Consider the following 17,629-nt stretch of genomic DNA (forward strand, 5'->3'; position numbering starts at 1 on the left):
GCAATTAAACGCTAATCCTGGTTACATATGACAAATGCAGGTGTCTGGGGTAACCCGAGTTGTTTTCCCATCCGCACTAACTTTAGGATTATGGTTTGTAAGGGAGACGGAAAAGAACAGTGCTAGTCTGCATACCTGCACTCACACATCACAGTTTACTGGAATTCATTTATAAGAGAGCCAGTTTGGTGTAGTGGTTAAGAGCATGGGACTCTAATCTAGAGAGCCAGGTTTGATTCCCCACTCCTCCACGAAGCCAGCTGGGTGACCTTGGGCAAGTCACAGTTCTCTCGGAGCTCTCTCAGCCCCACCCACTTCACAGGGTGATTGTTGTGGGGTAATAATAACACTTTGTAAACTGCTCTGAGTGGGCATTAAGTTGTCCTGAAGGGCGGTATATAAATCGAATGTTGTTGTTGTTGTTGTTATAATAAACATGACTGGAGGACAGGAAGTAAGGCACTAATAAATGCAGCAACAAACTGGGTGCAGATTATACTTGACTGTTGTTAAGCATGACATGAATAAACCTTTACATTAATAGTTACAGTATCTAATAAAGTCAACTTTCAACATCAACAATATTTTAGATAATGAAACATATGCAACTGTTTTAATAGATGAAAGGTGTCAGGTTTTGCCTTGGATGCCACAGTGTTGGGCACTGCAGTGTCTGGCTCTGACCCCAGGGGGGCAGCAGGGATACCGCAGGACCCTGCTCTGCGGAAGGAGGGGCGGTATACATCACCCTGACACCCTCTCAGTCCACTCGCTGGCCTGCTCAACCTACCCCAACCATCACTCACACTTCTCTCTTTCTCCTTCTTCACCAACCTCCCTCCTCGCATCCTCATACTCTCTCGCTTCCCACCACTCCTACTCCACTCCATCATTCCTACACAACCCACCCCACCCTGTGGGTGGACTTCCCTTTTATCCCTTCACCAATTCCCTGCTCCATGTGTCAGCCACACAACCCTCTGACACTCTAGCCATGCCCTTGGCTGACTCAGGCAGCTGCACCTGGGTTTGCTCTGCAGGCTGCCCAGGGCAGTCACACCTGTTCCTCCTTGGCTTGCTGACAAGATTTCTCTACTGAGCTGGCTGCTTGGGGCAGGCACACCTGTGCCTTCTTTGCTGGCTGCCAAGCTTTTCCTGTAGAGTGCCCCAGGCAGTTCCACCTGTGGCTGCTTGCCTTCCTGTCCCACCTGGCTAGGGCTAATCCCTTCTAGCCTGCCTGCAGGTTGAGGCGTGGCCCTGTGATGCCTTGACTGCCTTCCTTCTACTGCTGGAAAGGTTTCTGTCTGATTAGCTGCTGGCTGGCTGTCCCTGCTTCCTGTGCCCTCTCCCTCTGGTCGGGCCTCCTCTTGGTTGTCATCACTCTCCCTGCCTAGACTCCCACTGGAGGGTAGGGCTAACTGGCCTCCACCTGCCCTTTCTAACCCTCTGAGGCTTGGGTGCTTCTTTCCCTCCCTCCGGTGCTGGCAGGTTCTGGCCCTGGGTGTCTGCTGGGGCAGCTGGGCAGCTATCTCCCGGCTGTCTCCTGTCCCCTCCTCCTGGCAAGTCCGGGGGCTGCGCCTCAGACCCTGGACAAAAGGATAATTTTAACCACAAAACACTGGAAACATGAAAATAGCTTTAAAAATACAGGTAAGGCAATAGCAACTGTACAAAAATAGAAATCTTCTTGCCTGTGTGTTTTGAATAAACACTCATGGTCAAGGGAAAACACCTTTACAAATTAGCAAAGCATTTCAATTTACTTACCTTTGCAGTGCTCATGGACAAAAACCTTCCCCAAAATAGTTCCTCCAAGGTGATTTTGAACTGGAACATATTTACCAACTTTATAGTCCACCTTTCTCACAAACTCAATAAAGATTATAAAAACTAAAAGCTATCAAAAATACAATAAAAACCATTAACATGGGATAAAGGGAGGGTTATAAGGGAAGCAAATAAATGATAAACTTTAAAAACTATATCACTACTACTTTCAGAAAAACACCCTCCTGAAAAGTTCCTTTTGCACATTCTACAAAAGGATGCAAGTGTGAGAGCCTTTCTGATCTCAATAAGTGGGTTATATTCCACCAGGTGGCAGCCACAGTAATGAATGGTTGGGTATGGGAACCACTGATCTTACCCATTTGCAGAGCAGCAAACACAGCCAGAAGAGAAAAGATTAAGCAGCCCCTTCTTTTCCCACCTCAGCTCAAAACTGTAGTCATCCAAGTCTGGTTTGATTAAAAGAGTCAGCTTCAGGGAGAATACTATGATGGACCCCCATTCATTCCCGCACTTTGAGGTAGATTTTACAGCCAAAATTCAGTTTGCCTGATTTGGCTGAGCAGCCCCCAAGGAGAATGTTAATCCTTGTGGTTTGAAATCTTTGTCTGTCCCACCCTGACAGTCAGATATAATTTTGGCTTTTTAGCCCAGCCCAAGAACTTGATGGGGAGAAGCAGAAGCCCTCTTCCTTTTTTGTTGGAAATGGAACTGGGGACTGTATAACATCCAAAAATAAATAACTTTATTTAACAGACAGAGATTGAGTAAGAGTAGTCAGGGATTGAAATTGCTGAGGTAAAATTTATGTTGGTAATACAGAATACACTTTGAGAAACAGGCAAAATAGTTTCTGCTTTCCCTTAATAATAGACCTGGGGTCCTCCTCAGGGCGAATCCCCTTTTAGAAACTGAACAGGAATTAATTTTCTTCTAAGTAGATATAACCCTTCCTCTTTTGGCTTGAAAGGAGTCTCAACTCACTACCCAATCACTTTTGCCAAAACACAAATCTGTGGAGTCTGTCAAGTGGCTTTCAGCTTCTGCTGACACTTATACTAAGAATTCTTAAATATAATTCTTCTTCAGGACAGTGATGTTACAGTTAAGGCACAAATTTCCTCTTTCCTCATACCAGAGAGGAACCTGTCTGACCTTCCCTATCAGATTCACTCACAAATTCTCCCAAATTGTATCAGAAAGCCACGATCAGCCTGAATGCTGGCTCTAAATGACCAACCAAAGAGGAGGGAGCAGCATGTCACTCCACTTCTCTACTCCAAGCAGGAATTAACGCTTTCCTTCCCAGCTCTGACTGCTGCACTTAGGAAACCTGCTTTCAAGTGCAGTCTGTTACAGATACATACAAGTGCATTTGAAACTAACTTGGCCTGGCTCACCCACTGAACTTGCTCAAACCCAATTTAAAAATGGTTAGTGATGTAAACAGATTGAAGATTGAGAATATGGTACGGTAAAATAGAAAGGGAATTCAAGGTCAGAAAGAAGAAACAACAAATTGTGGTTCTCGAGGGCTTGTGCTGCAGTGGAATTGGTTGGTCTTGGAGGTGCTGCTGGATTCTTTTTGATTTTGCTACTACAGACTAACACGGCTAAGTCCTCTGAACCTTTACAGAAGCAAACTGATCTCCACATCAGAAGGAGCTGTTTGCATCTGCATATCAGAAGGAGATGTTTGCATCTACCCCGCCCCCCCCTCTCCCCATCTATATCTGACCAGTTTCTCTTTTTGCCCTCCATGAATCTGACGAAGAGAACTGTGATTCTTGAAAGCTTATGCTACAATAAAATTGGTTAGTCTTAAAGGTGCTACTGGACTCTTTTTGATTTTGCTACTACAGACTAACACGGCTAACTCCTCTGGATCTATGAACAAATTGACTATTTGCTTTCAATATTTCCTTCATGATGAATCCCATGAGTTCCTTTTATGAGGTAGTATTGATGTGTTTGGCTTCATTAATTCAACATGAGCTGAACTGAAAACTTCATTTTAGACATTTTCTCACTAAACACCTATCCCACTAAGATTTCCAGTAAAAAAAAAATCCCATTTTTACTCAAAAGCCTTTCAAAAACTCTCATTAATTCAAAAATAAAAAGCGCCAAGCGATACGCACCATCATGCTCCTCAGACTTTATACCTCCTTCCATTCCACTCACCAGAGTTGTTAAGTGAAATTTCTCTTAATTCCTCTTAGTTGAATTTCTTCTTGAAATTCAGCAATCTGTTTCTATTCCTCTTTTTAGGAATTTGAGTCATTTTCAAATCAATTCCTTTTTTGTGAAGAGGAAAATTCGACTAGGTAATGAAGTGATGTGTTTTGACCACTATACCACATTGTTTCTTAGCTCAAGGAAGTTCTTAACCCCCCTTTCCCCAGTAAGGGGATGTAAAGGATGGAATATTTTCCACCCTCCCTCTGCTGCCTTGTCCCCCAGCAGCTTATACCAATTTCTATTCCATTTCATTCCTACAACAAATCTGTTAAGTTTGTTAGGCTGTGACTGTGTGACTGGTCCAGCAAGAGATTGGAATCAACCCAGATCAACATCCTAACCACTACATTACACTGTCTCCATTTTTACAGAGTTGCAAAAGCTGCATAGAGCACCATTATGTAATAAACAGAAGCTACACTATCATATCATTAAAAACCCCAAAAAATCTCAAGATAAATGAGAAATAAAGACAGCTTTTGAAACATATTGTTGATCCCTTTGAGGAATTGTTTGGAGGCATAACGTGAGAACACTGTTTTTCCATCTATTGGCTGATGTAATGCAGAAATGGCTGCTAAATGAACGTTAATGGTGTTGCCAAGTAGGCCCCCTCTCCTGCTTTAAGGCCTGCCATGAACTGTGTTAAAGTTTCCTGCATCACTATTTCACTGTTACACAAAGATTGCCCTGCACGTGTGTGTTCTGGTACACGTGTCAGTTTCCTGCCTGCGTGTCAGTTACCTTGCTGCTGCAATAGACGGTGTAGTTCCCTGACTCCATGTTTGGTTAACTGCACGAAGGACTCTCTTCCTGGGCAGCCCTGCCCAGACCTATATCTGGACTTCCCAGTGTGTGTTTGGACTTTATTACAAGTGTGCCCCGTGCCTGCATTGCCATCTGCCACGGACCATGCCTGTTCCCTGCTTTGGACTGTGTTTTGTGTGCTGTTTCCCCTGCCTCCATGGAAGCCTGCCTCATATGGGCCCAAGTCGCTGCTAGCAGCTGGGCGCCTGCCGGGGAAACCTCCAGCGAGCCTGGCTAGGCGCTCCCTGGTCAGTTCCCGCCTGGAGCCTCCCGCGGGCCGGTCCCCGAGCTTGCCCTCGCTACCGGGCAGCCTGCTATCCAGCCCCAGCTATGCCCAGCCGGCACCCATGTTCTTAGGCAGCCAGAAGACCCAGGGAAGAAGCCTGCTTTGGGAAGCCATTTCGGCGAAGCGGGCACACCACGTCCGCAGCGAGAGCACCTCGCCCCACTCTGCATATCTTAGGAGCCGCCCAGGAGAAGGAACTAAGTGCCGACCATCCCAAGCACTTAGAGAATGCATCTCAAAGAAACCTCCACATTCCAGAGCTGATGACATCAGGACAAGCCCTGTCCGCTGGAACATCCATTCAGCCCACTTGGATTTCCCCCTCCCTCTTTTGTCCCCTCTTCCTGAGGTGTCACTTATCACAATCTGATTACCAAAGTGGCCCATCTAAGCCATTCAGTGACCCATTAGAACCTTTGTTTTAAACTGTGAGAACCACCAAGTACAGCACCAGCCCCAGGGTACGTTTTGGGGTATTTAAGCTGGTCTTTCAGACCACTCGGTGCTCGTGCCATCCTATCCAGAACCCCTCGCTGTCCGTCTGTGGTCCCAGTGCTGGCATTGGGCCACCTCGCTGTTGTGTCTCTGCTTCGCTTCAGGATAAGTGAGTATTCCCCACCATCGTTGGGAACCAGCTAATGCGAACGTCTCTGTATTTCCTACTCTGTATTTCTTAGATCTTGTGTGTTCTTTGTATGATTGTGCAAGTTTAGGCTTACGCCACACTAAATACACGTGTTTGGAACTTATTTGTAGTCTGCCTCTTTTTCACTCGAGCGTCTGGAATCGGGACCTCCGTAGACATAGGTTAAGATCCGCGCTAATTTTAAGTTACAGACTGCTAAAGCTAATTTCCCCATTATAATAAAAAGCAGTTCTGGTAACAATGGAAGATGCAGCCAGTCCTTATTTTAATAGTCCTAACAGGTATTCAAATATCAGATTTAGAGAACAGGGGAATTGCGATCATTGTGTATGAGCTACTCCTGCCACAAATCGGTTGCACTTATGGCTATAAGCCAAACAAGTGGAAGCCTTACGTGCATTAAGCAGCACTTGAGTTACCTCCAAAGAAAAGGAATTGAAGGAGGCGGTGGCCAGGGATTTAAAAGCTGTGCTGTGAGTCTGAGGGTGGGAACATTGTGGTGCTGGATCTGATCCCTGTATAAGAGGTCTGGGGCCTGTGGAAGGTATCTGAAACATTCCTTGGCCATTGTCCATATTGTTGGAAACCAGTCTCTGTGGGGTCAGAAAAGTGTGATAAAGATACTGTGGGTGTTGAATTGCTGGAATCTGCTTAGTACTCTTGGTATTAGTGATAATGGAGGGAACGCATAATACAGGCCTTGACCTCAGTCTATCTGAAATGTGTCTCCTAAGGAATTTGGGTCTAAACCCGCTATGGAGCAAAAGATTCTGGCCTTGGAGTTGGCCCCTGTGGCAAAGAGATCTGTGTTTGGGAATCTCCAATCTTGAAAAATGGAGTAAAATTAAGTATTGTTGATCAATCACTTGTGTTGTGATGTGAACACCCTACTGAGAGAATTTGCCCTGCTGTTTGTAATCCCTGCTATGTTAATAACCTGGGGTGTAACATTGTTTTGGATTGTCCAGTGCCATAACTCTGTTGCTTCTTCCAAAGTGTAAGTGATGCTGTTCCCCCCGTTTGTTAAGGTAGAAGAGTGCAGTAGTGTTGTCTGCATGGACCTGCACCATCTTCTCTCGCAGTAGATCAGCAAAGGAAAGAAGAGAGTATCAAATTGCTCTTAGCTCTAAAACACTGATACACATTCTGGACTCTGAAGGGGACCACTTTCCCTGTACTGAAAATTTGCCACAACGCACCCCCTTCCCTTAGAAGGAAGCATCTGTTGTGATAGATATGTCAAGATGGTGTATCCCAAATGGTACTCCTTTGAGGAAGTTCACTGGGGAGGTCCACCAATTTAATAAATTCAGGATGGACCTGGGGATGGAAAACTTGGTTTGTTGCCAAGTTGAAATGGGGTTAAATCGTTTGATGAACCAATTTTTTAAGGGTCTAATGAACCCATGGGGAACCATGCTAGTAGTGGAAGCCATAAGTCCTAAGAGCCTCTGAATAGACAGGGCCAGTTGGAAGCGCACAGTTTGAAAACACCTAGCTAGTGTACTAATGACATTCACTCTGTCCTCTGGTACAGAGGCTATTCCTGGAATGGCATCAAATTTAGCTCCAATGAACTGGATAGATTGGGCTGGCAAAGGAGAAGAATTTTTTCCAGTTGATCACCAGGCCCAGGGATGTTATGATCTGGGTCGTTAATTGGATGTGTTCCAGAGAAGGGTCTTGGACTGGGCCACTAGAAGCCAGTCATCCAGGTATGAATATGTTGCACATCCCCTGGTCCTAAGGAAGGCCACAACAACAGCCATACTTCTCCCGTCATCTGTTGCTTGGCTAGACATATTGCTTCGGCCTGAAGTATCTTGACGAGGGACCTTTTTGTCCTCTAGCAGATCCTGAATATAGTAGGACAGATGGTCCCAAAGGAAGAGGTTATACGATCCCATAATCGCTTGGTAATTGGCAATGCAAAAATTTAATAATACTGATGAGTATAGTTTTCTTCCAAGGATGTTTAACTTACGCCCCGCTCTATCCACAGGAGAAGAGTGGGATCTGAAGTGAATTTTAGACTAGATCTCATCTGCATCCAAGGAGGATGGCTGTGGGTGGTTAAATAGGAATGTGCAATCCTGTTGTTTAAATTTATATACGTTCTCGATTCTGCGAGAAGTAGCAGGTATAGACAACGTCTTTTCCAAAATTCCATGGGCAATGTTCAGTAAGTCCTCAACTGCTGGAAAAGCTACTGAGGCCGATGAATCATTGTACAAGGCATGAAGAACCTTGCTCTTTGGTTTAGACATGGATGCCGAGACATCCAAGTCAAGGGCACATGCCATCCTTAGCATTTGTTCTGAGAATAATCGGTGATCCTTGCCCAAAGATGATGTGGTCTTCCCTCCAACCAATTCAGCCAGAGATAAATCGGATGCGATGTCAGGTGCTCTATCCGATTGAGATCCGTGATCGTCTGCTTCATCGGATCCTAAAGGGGATGGTGATTGGTTCCAACGTCTACAATCCAAAGATTCAGTTGGAACCGAATATACTGAAGATGGAAAGTTTTGAGGGGTGAGCAAGGAGACATTCAGGAGCCATGATAAAAATTCCTGCCAATTTGGTACCTGTGCAACAGGTGGGGTCTGTTGCCAAGGTGCAGGAGATAATGCAAGCAGACCAGTTGGAATCATCGGCTGGCTCAATGTTGTAGGCTGTTGTTGTGTCTTCTGTGGGATTGAAGGCTGGATGAAAGAGCTCTGGCCCACTTGGGGTCTGGTTGGAACCGATGTCAAGGGCACTGGTTCCTGACTTGTCGTATCCGGTGTGAATGAAGACTGAAAAACCTCCATTGGGCTGAGATCCTTGTCATCCACCTCATGGATAGTTGGTGTGCATGGCAGAGGTAGAGTAGTTGGCATTGCAAGCATCACTTGCAGAGGCAGAGGTCATGTTTATAAGTATGTGGCATTTTAGTATCACACTTTTAGTGTTGCATTTTTTGAACACAGCCTTCTGATACATCTTTAAACTCACAACACGAGAATAGTCAGTAGACGGTCGGAAGTCGGAAACAAAGATGTGAAACGTTGGCAAAGTCCAAGAAACAAGAGAGTGGACAATAAAATAATCCTGAGTCGGTACATGATGGAAACAAAGATTGGCCAGTAGTAGTAGTAGTAGTAGTTTATTTTCACGGTCGATGATCAGCAATTAACAAAGACACCAATAAAAGTACCACAGAGGAAGATAAAACATCAATAAAATCATTCACAATACATGAGTAAAATCATTCATAGTACCATAGTATAAGATTAAAATTCTCGGTGGTACAATAAAACCATTCACTTAGCCACTAAGGATTTCTTGATCCTTGAAGCAATCCAACTAAATCTGGCTACCTGAAGTGTGATCTTAGGGTGTCTATCTGAAAAGAGACCCCTCAAAATACATATCCTTTGGCTGCATGTAAAGGGCAAAGTTAAAGAGAAAGGGAGGGATTTACGAAGGTACACCTTGCAATCAAATATAATATGTTCTAATGATTCTATCCCTTCCTCGCAGCAGGGACAAATCCTTTCCTCATAAGGGTTTTTTTTAAACTTCCCTTCGAGGACAGCCGAGGGAAAAGCATCCAGTCACATTAGTGTAAAAATTCACCTATACTCCTGATTTGATAGATTGAGGCGGTAAGGCATAGGTGCTACCCTATTAGGGGGCTCCAAGAGATCTCGCCATTTCTGTTCCAATTATGTCATATTGCCTTGCAATATCTGATATCCTCTGTTTTACTATATCCTTAGCTTTTTCGTAGCCCATAGAGCACAGGTATTGTTTAGAAAGACCGTGTAGAAGTAACTTCTTGTCCAGTGCCCTAAGCCATGGGGGGGGGGCAGATTGGCCAGTACACGAGGAGAGCAACGAAAGAACCTTCTCCGTTGACAGCAGAAAAGGAACTGAGAGAATCAGGGGCGTTCTGCCTAGCCACACCTGTTTTCGGCAGGAAGTCTGTGCATATGCATGTTGCAAGGACAGAACACACCTTCATTTACTGAGAGCTTGAAAAAATTTTCTCTGCGGCCGGCCTGCATTTTCTGGGACAAGGTCATTACCATTTCTATGGAAGAGTACTTGCAATGGTGTGCATAAAGTTAAAGCAGCTGCTACATCTTAAGATATCATCTTAACTATGGCAAGTTTTTATAATAAGTATATTGTACAGAGACAGTAACAGCATCATCAGGTAAGTGGCTTTGGAACACATTTATGAAGTATCACATTTCAAGAGGAAGGGAAGGAATAGCAGCAAGTGAAAATATGGGATAATTTAGGGAGGAAAACTGGTTGAAATGGTAAATGATTTTTACTATTTCTGCAGCACACTCATTTAGCATATATTAGTTGGTACAAATAGCTATATTTTCTTGTTGCTTTGCTGCCCTGTGCTACTTCTCAATAGATAGGCCTAATTTATGTTACCAAAACCATATTGACTCCCTTTTTGCTGCAGTTCAAGTTTTGCCATCACACAGACTTTTTCCACACTTTTACCCTCACTATGCTCATTATTTCAGATTATTTTTTATTCATTTTTAAATAAGTTCTCTTAAACACCACAATCAGTGAGGAGAGCTTAGAAATTATGTGGAAAAAATATCCCAGGTCAAGATAATCAAGAGTGTATCACATTTAGCCTCAGTTGTTTACAAGACCATTGCCAACAAAACACAATCGTTTGCATTTTCTTTTCTTTTTTTTGAAAATTTTTTTTATTGGGTTAGGATCAATTATTTTCACATTACAATCAATTCTCCCATTTCCCAATTTCTAACCCCCTCCCTTTCCCCCCCTTTTTGTTGACTTCCAACAGTTTTCCAACCCTTTGTCCCTTTTCCTTTACTCTTTATATATTCCTCTATCTAATCAAATGTATATTCTCCTTTTATTCTAAGCAATACTTCTTTGACTGTTTTTAATACTCTGTACCCATAATAGATAAACAATTTATCCCATAATTCCGTTTTCAAATATTTCTGTATAACGTAAACTATATAAACTATATAAGCCATACAATCATATAAATCAACCAACTTAACTTATACTCTATATATTATTCATTCTATCTTCTTCTTTCTGTTTTAGTTATATTTGTTTACATTAATATTTTATATATGATATCAATCAATTTGACTCATATATACCTTCATATAAAGATATTCAGTTTGGTACATTGTACAAAATCAGAAAGAAAATATTATTAGTTAGTCAATCCTTATAGTTAACCCTTATGGTTAGTTATTTTCTATCAATATTCTATTTATTATTCTATATATATCAATCTAATAACATAACTGCTTAGAGATTCATTTTTACCTCTTCTCCCCCCCGGCAAAGTCACCCCCTCTGCATTTTATTATATTTCAATAGTTCTCAAACTGCCACAGTTCTCCTCCCACCTCCCATTTCTTCTCCAAATATTGTTTCAGCTTCTCCCAGTCTGTGTTAAACTGTCCTGGGTCCAGATTTCTCAGTTTTCTTGTCATTTTGTCCATTTCTGCCATATACAACAATTTGTAAATCCAATCTTCAATAGTTGGCACTTCTTGTACTTTCCATTTTTGCGCGTACAAAAGTCTAGCTGCAGCCGTCATGTAAAATATCAACGTCCTATGGTGGGCTGGAATTCCCTCCATTCCCAGGTTTAGTAGCAGGAGTTCTGGGTTCTTATTTACTTGAAATTGTAAAATCTCACTCATTTCTCTTATTATTTCCCCCCAGTACTGCCTAGCTACCTCACAGGTCCACCACATATGATAGAGGGAGCCCTCGTGCTTCCTGCATTTCCAGCATTTATTAGAAGTATTCAAATTCCCTAGCGCAATCTTCTTTGGTGTCATGTACCAACGATAAATCATTTTGTAAATGTTCTCTTTAATGCTGGTGCATGTCGTTATCTTCATTGTAGTCTTCCACAAGTATTCCCATGCCTCCATTGTTATTTCTTTGTTGAAATTTATGGCCCATTTCACCATTTGTACTTTAACTATTTCATCCTCAGTATACCATTTCAACAGTACTTGGTATACCTTGGATATTCTTTTCTTGTCCTCTTTAAGAAGGGTCTGCTCTAGTTCCGAATTCTCTGTTCGTATCCCTCCCTTTACAGAGTCCGAGTTATATAAATCTCTAATCTGTCTGTACTGGAACCAATCGTAATAAGGTGATAGTTCCTCCTGAGTCTTTATTCTGAGTTTAGATGCTTCAGTTCTAGTTATTTCTTTGTAAGTTAAACATTGTTGCTCATTATCAACAGCTCTCGGGTCTATCACCTCATATGGAACTACCCACAAAGGAGTTCCTTCTTGTAAATAGATTCTGTACTTCTTCCAGATTATATATAAACTTCTCCGTATATAATGATGCAGGAACCTCGAGTTCGCCTTTACTTTATCATGCCATAGGTATGCATGCCATCCAAATATTTTTTTATATCCCTCTAGAGCTAGTAATTTCTTATTCTTTAACGTCATCCACTCTTTCAACCACACTAGACAAATTGCGTCATGGTAAAGTCTTAGATTGGGCAGTTGCATTCCGCCTCTTTCTTTTACATCTTGTAAAACTTTCATTTTCACTCGAGGCTTCTTGCCTGCCCATACAAAGTCTGATATTTTCCTCTGCCATTTTTCAAATTGCTTAGAGTCTCTGATGATTGGTATTGTCTGTAGCAAAAACATTACTCTTGGTAACACATTCATTTTCACTGCTGCAATCCTTCCCAACCATGACAAATTCAGTCTGTTCCATTTGATCAGATCTCTCTCTATCTGAGTCCATAGTTTTTCATAGTTGTTTTTAAATAAGTCTATGTTCTTTGCAGTCAGTTCAATTCCCAAATATTTCACCTTATTTGTTACTTCACATTCCGTTATTTCCATTAGCGATTGTTGTTTTTGCTTAGTCATGTTTTTGCATAATACCTTTGATTTCTTTTTATTGATATAAAAACCTGCCAAATCCCCAAACTCCTTAATCTTATCTATCACTTTTGGCATGTTCTCCATTGGGTCTTCTACAATTAGCATTATGTCATCCGCAAATGCTCTGACCTTATAAGAATAATCCTTTATTTTTATTCCACGGATTTCTTCATCTTGTCGTATTTGTATCATCAGGATCTCCAATACCAAAATGAACAACAGCGGAGACAGCGGGCAACCTTGTCTTGTTCCTTTACTTATAGCTAATTTCTTAGTCACTTCATCATTCACCACAATTGCTGCATTTTGGTCTCTGTAAATTTCCTTAATTGCTCTAATGAATCTTTCTCCCATTTGTAGCTTTTCCATAGTGGCAAACATAAAGTCCCAGTTTAAATTATCAAACGCCTTTTCAGCATCAACAAAGAAAAAACCAACCTCCTTATCACAACGCTTATCATAGTATTCAATAGCATTTATCACTGTCCTCAAGTTGTCTCTGATTTGTCTGTCTGGCAAAAAGCCTGCTTGTTCCTCCTCAATAACTTCCGAAAGCCACCCCTTCAGTCTCTCCGCCAGTATCTTCGCAAAGATTTTATAGTCATTATTAAGTAACGATATAGGTCTGTAATTTTTCACGTTTGTCAAGTCTTGGCCTTCTTTAGGTATCAGTGATATATTCGCTTCATTCCAGGTACCTGGAATCCGTTGATCCTTTAAAACTCCATTAATCACCTCTTTTAGGAATGGTGCCAGTTCATTGGCCATTGTCTTGTAGAATTTAGCCGTAAGTCCGTCTGGCCCTGGCGCCTTTCCTAGATTTGCAGATTGTATTGCCTTACTTATTTCCTCATCCGTTACTTCATTATTCAGTCTATTCCTCCAAGCTTCCGAAATTACTGGGAGTTTCATTTTCTCCAAATATGTCGCTATTGATTCTTTATTCACCTCTTTCTTATTGTATAACTTAGCGTAAAATTTGTAAAAGGCTCTACTAATGGTAGTCTGTTCCAAATACGTTTTATTGTCCTCACATATTTTGTTTATTATTTTCTTTTCCCTTCTCTTTTTTAATTGCCATGCCAAATACTTCCCAGGTTTATTTGCTCCTTCAAACACTTTCTGATTCAGTCTTTTAAGGTTCCACTCCAATTCTTTATTATTCATTGCTGCCAGCTGTTCTTGAAGTATTTTAATTTCCTGATATAATTTCTTTTTCCCTGGTCTCTTTTTTAACTGTATTTCTTTGGCTTTTATTTTCTCCTCAATCTCTTGTCTCTTCTCCTCTTTCTTTTTTCTCACTCTGCCATTTAAGTCCATTAGTATGCCCCTTATTACCGCCTTATAGGCATCCCAAACTTTGTCAGTTGGTACTTCTTTATTCACGTTATATTGTATGAAGAACTTTGTCTCTCTTCTCAACATCTCCACGTTCTCTCCTTCCTGTAACAAGTCCTCATTTATTCTCCATGCTTTCCTTTTTCTCCTCCTCCCTAATTTCCACATGATTGGATTATGATCTGAGTCTACCATCGGCATTATTTCTACCTCCTTAGTCCATAACGCTAAGTCTTTTGAGGCCCAGATCATATCAATTCTCGATAGTGTACAGTGTCTTGAAGAGTAAAAAGTAAATTGTCTACTTTTAGGATTTTCTCTTCTCCATACATCTTCTAAAGTCTCCTGTTGTATCAGCTCAAAAAAAAGCTTTGGTAACAATCCTCTTTTCTTTTGTACAGTTGATGTCTTTTTATCTAGTTCCAAGTTCGTCACTCCATTGAAGTCTCCAGCAAGAATTATCTGGTCGTATGAAAGTTCATCTAATTGCTTCCTCAAATCCTCAAAGAAACTCTCTTTTGCACCGTTAGGTGCATAAATTCCGACTACCAATACTTTTTTTAAGTTCCATGTACATTCCACTGCTATAAATCTGGCTTCCACATCTTTTATTACAAATTTTGGCTGTAGCTCCTCTTTTATATACAACACCACTCCTCTTTTTTTCTTATTAGAGGCCGCTACAAATTCATTGCCCAGTTTCCCCATTTTTAAATATTTTACATCCTGCTTTCGAATATGGGTTTCTTGCAAGCAAACAATATCACATTTTTGTTTTAATAGCCAGTGGAAAATACTTTTTCTCTTGTTTGGTGAGTTTAGTCCATTTACATTCCAAGATAAAACTTTACACTCCATACTCATGATCTTGTTGGTAAGTCCTTTTCATTGTCCCTTATAAATCGCTCCATCTCTCGCTCAGATCTGATACGCTTTTTGGCCCCTCCAAACTCAAAGGACACACCTTCTGGTAACTCCCATCTGTACCTGATTTTCATGTCCTTCAAGATCTGAATTAGCACTTTATATTTTTTCCGATCTAATAACACTGACCTGGGTAATTCCTTCATTATGATAATCGTCTTGCCATCAATCTCCAATGGATCTTGAAACTGTTTTGTCACAATCTTCTCTTTCATATTTCGTGTCGTAAACTGCACAATCACGTCTCTTGGTAGTTTCCTCTGGGTTGCAATTCTCGAATTTACACGGTATGCCACATCAAGGATAGCCACAACTTCCTCCTCCTCCTTCCCCAGGTATTCAGCTAACACCTCAGTCATCTGTTCTTGCGCTGACTTTCCTTCCACTTCTGGCAAGCCACGAAACCGTAGCTGCTTCTCCATGTGTTTAGTTTCCGCAACCGACATCCTTCCCCTCATCAGTCTCATCTCTGTTTGTTGCGTGTCTGCTAAGTTCTCCATCGCGTCTTCTACTGTTTTAACTCTCTGCTGCGTTCCTTGTAGTTCACTTTGTATTGTTTCCATACCTTTTTTCACTTCTGACAGCTCCGATTTTACTGTCTGTTTGACCTCTTTAACCTCTTTAATCAGCTCCAATTTCGTGTCCTTAAGTTCTTTAATCACATCTAAAAGTTTTTTGTCCAGGTTTTCTATTGCCGATTGCCAATAAGTATATTGTACAGAGACAGTAACAGCATCATCAGGTAAGTGGCTTTGGAACACATTTATGAAGTATCACATTTCAAGAGGAAGGGAAGGAATAGCAGCAAGTGAAAATATGGGATAATTTAGGGAGGAAAACTGGTTGAAATGGTAAATGATTTTTACTATTTCTGCAGCACACTCATTTAGCATATATTAGTTGGTACAAATAGCTATATTTTCTTGTTGCTTTGCTGCCCTGTGCTACTTCTCAATAGATAGGCCTAATTTATGTTACCAAAACCATATTGACTCCCTTTTTGCTGCAGTTCAAGTTTTGCCATCACACAGACTTTTTCCACACTTTTACCCTCACTATGCTCATTATTTCAGATTATTTTTTATTCATTTTTAAATAAGTTCTCTTAAACACCACAATCAGTGAGGAGAGCTTAGAAATTATGTGGAAAAAATATCCCAGGTCAAGATAATCAAGAGTGTATCACATTTAGCCTCAGTTGTTTACAAGACCATTGCCAACAAAACACAATCGTTTGCATTTTCCTTTACATGTGCACATGCATACACATGCCCTTTACACACAGGTTAAAATATTGTTTAAGAGTGTATCTTTCAAAAGCACTAGTCACCAACATCTTTCCTTATAGCAGAGATACTTCTCTGCAAGCCAAATCATTCAGAGGAAAAATATTTCAGAAAAGAGACAAGAAGTCCATGGAATATATCACCCACATATATGGGTGAATATATCACACATGGGCGATATCCACCCTTTTAAAAGAATTATTTTGAAGTATACAGTGTATATTATCCACAGCACCTTCCTTTAAACAAAAGCCAAGAGAAAAATCAAAATTATTGCACCACGTATGTGTTCACATGGAGCAGAAAGTGCTATTTAGAATGAAAGTGTGTTATATTAAAAGACATCATCAATATATATTCTAATGAGTTTGAAATACTTAACACAGTGTAGTATGTTCAGTGCTGGACTCTGTCTCAGGTGATATCGCTGACAAATCTTTCAATTGAATCCTCTAGTATACAAAAACACAAATATTAAGTAGATGTGAGAGTTTTATCTTTGAGAAACTTAAAGCCATCTTGTAAAGAGAAAAATTCCCAGAACTCTAACAGCTATAGCTCAGTTTTAAAGTTTATTCCTGTGAGAAAATGATTTAACATTTTCCTGTGGAATAAGCCAAGTTTAGTTGATGCTTGTGTTACATCAACTAACATAAGGTCGAATTCAAATCCAAGAGGGACACAAACAGCTATCCAACCATACATGCTTGCCAAAAATATGCACTGGTGAACTGAAATCTTATTCAAATGAGGTCAAGAAGGAACTTGTTGTTATGTTTATCACATGATGAGCAGCACTGTCTGCTATTCACTGCAGTTTTATTACAATAACCAAAGTACTGAATGATGTCCATTTACAATAAGTCAAAGATAGGAAAAGCAAAAAGGAAATTCATGCTTTTCAGATTTCAAAGTGTTGTCTATGCAATATAATTCCATTTGTTGATAGCAGCATACCTTTGGGCCTCCTCATCTACTGTGGAAGGTCAATATTAATGTGAAACGACATATGTACTTGCATATTGTGCAGAAATGCCCCAGCACATTAATATAATTCTAGGAATCAAATCACCAGCATGAGAGAAGTACAAGCGCCATTACACAGACAGAGAGCCTGTCATTCCCATAGGGTAACATAAATGCTTCTACCTAGGGGAAGGAGCAAGCATAACTCTATGCTTTAGATGTTCTTTTCACTCTGTCATCAGTCTCTGGTGCCATTTACCCATTGTGTTAAACTCTCCCAACGATCTGCTGATAGAAACAGTCTTTCCTCGCTTTCTCCAACAGTCTCCTATGACCATGGGACCGCTTGCAGACAAAAAGCTATGTAGATGGGGGGAGGGGGCTACTGCACTGAGGAGGAGAATCA

At 41.1% G+C, this 17,629-nt stretch overlaps 1 protein-coding gene across 7 annotated transcripts in view; it reads right to left on the reverse strand.

The window, feature by feature from the left end:
- Positions 1 to 17,629, reverse strand: part of EPB41L2 (erythrocyte membrane protein band 4.1 like 2) — a 176,037-nt gene that overhangs the window by 134,104 nt on the left and 24,304 nt on the right. The gene's annotated exons all lie outside the window — the stretch shown is intronic.

This window comes from Eublepharis macularius, chromosome 1 (assembly GCF_028583425.1).
Source record: "Eublepharis macularius isolate TG4126 chromosome 1, MPM_Emac_v1.0, whole genome shotgun sequence".
Taxonomy (NCBI): domain Eukaryota; kingdom Metazoa; phylum Chordata; class Lepidosauria; order Squamata; family Eublepharidae; genus Eublepharis; species Eublepharis macularius.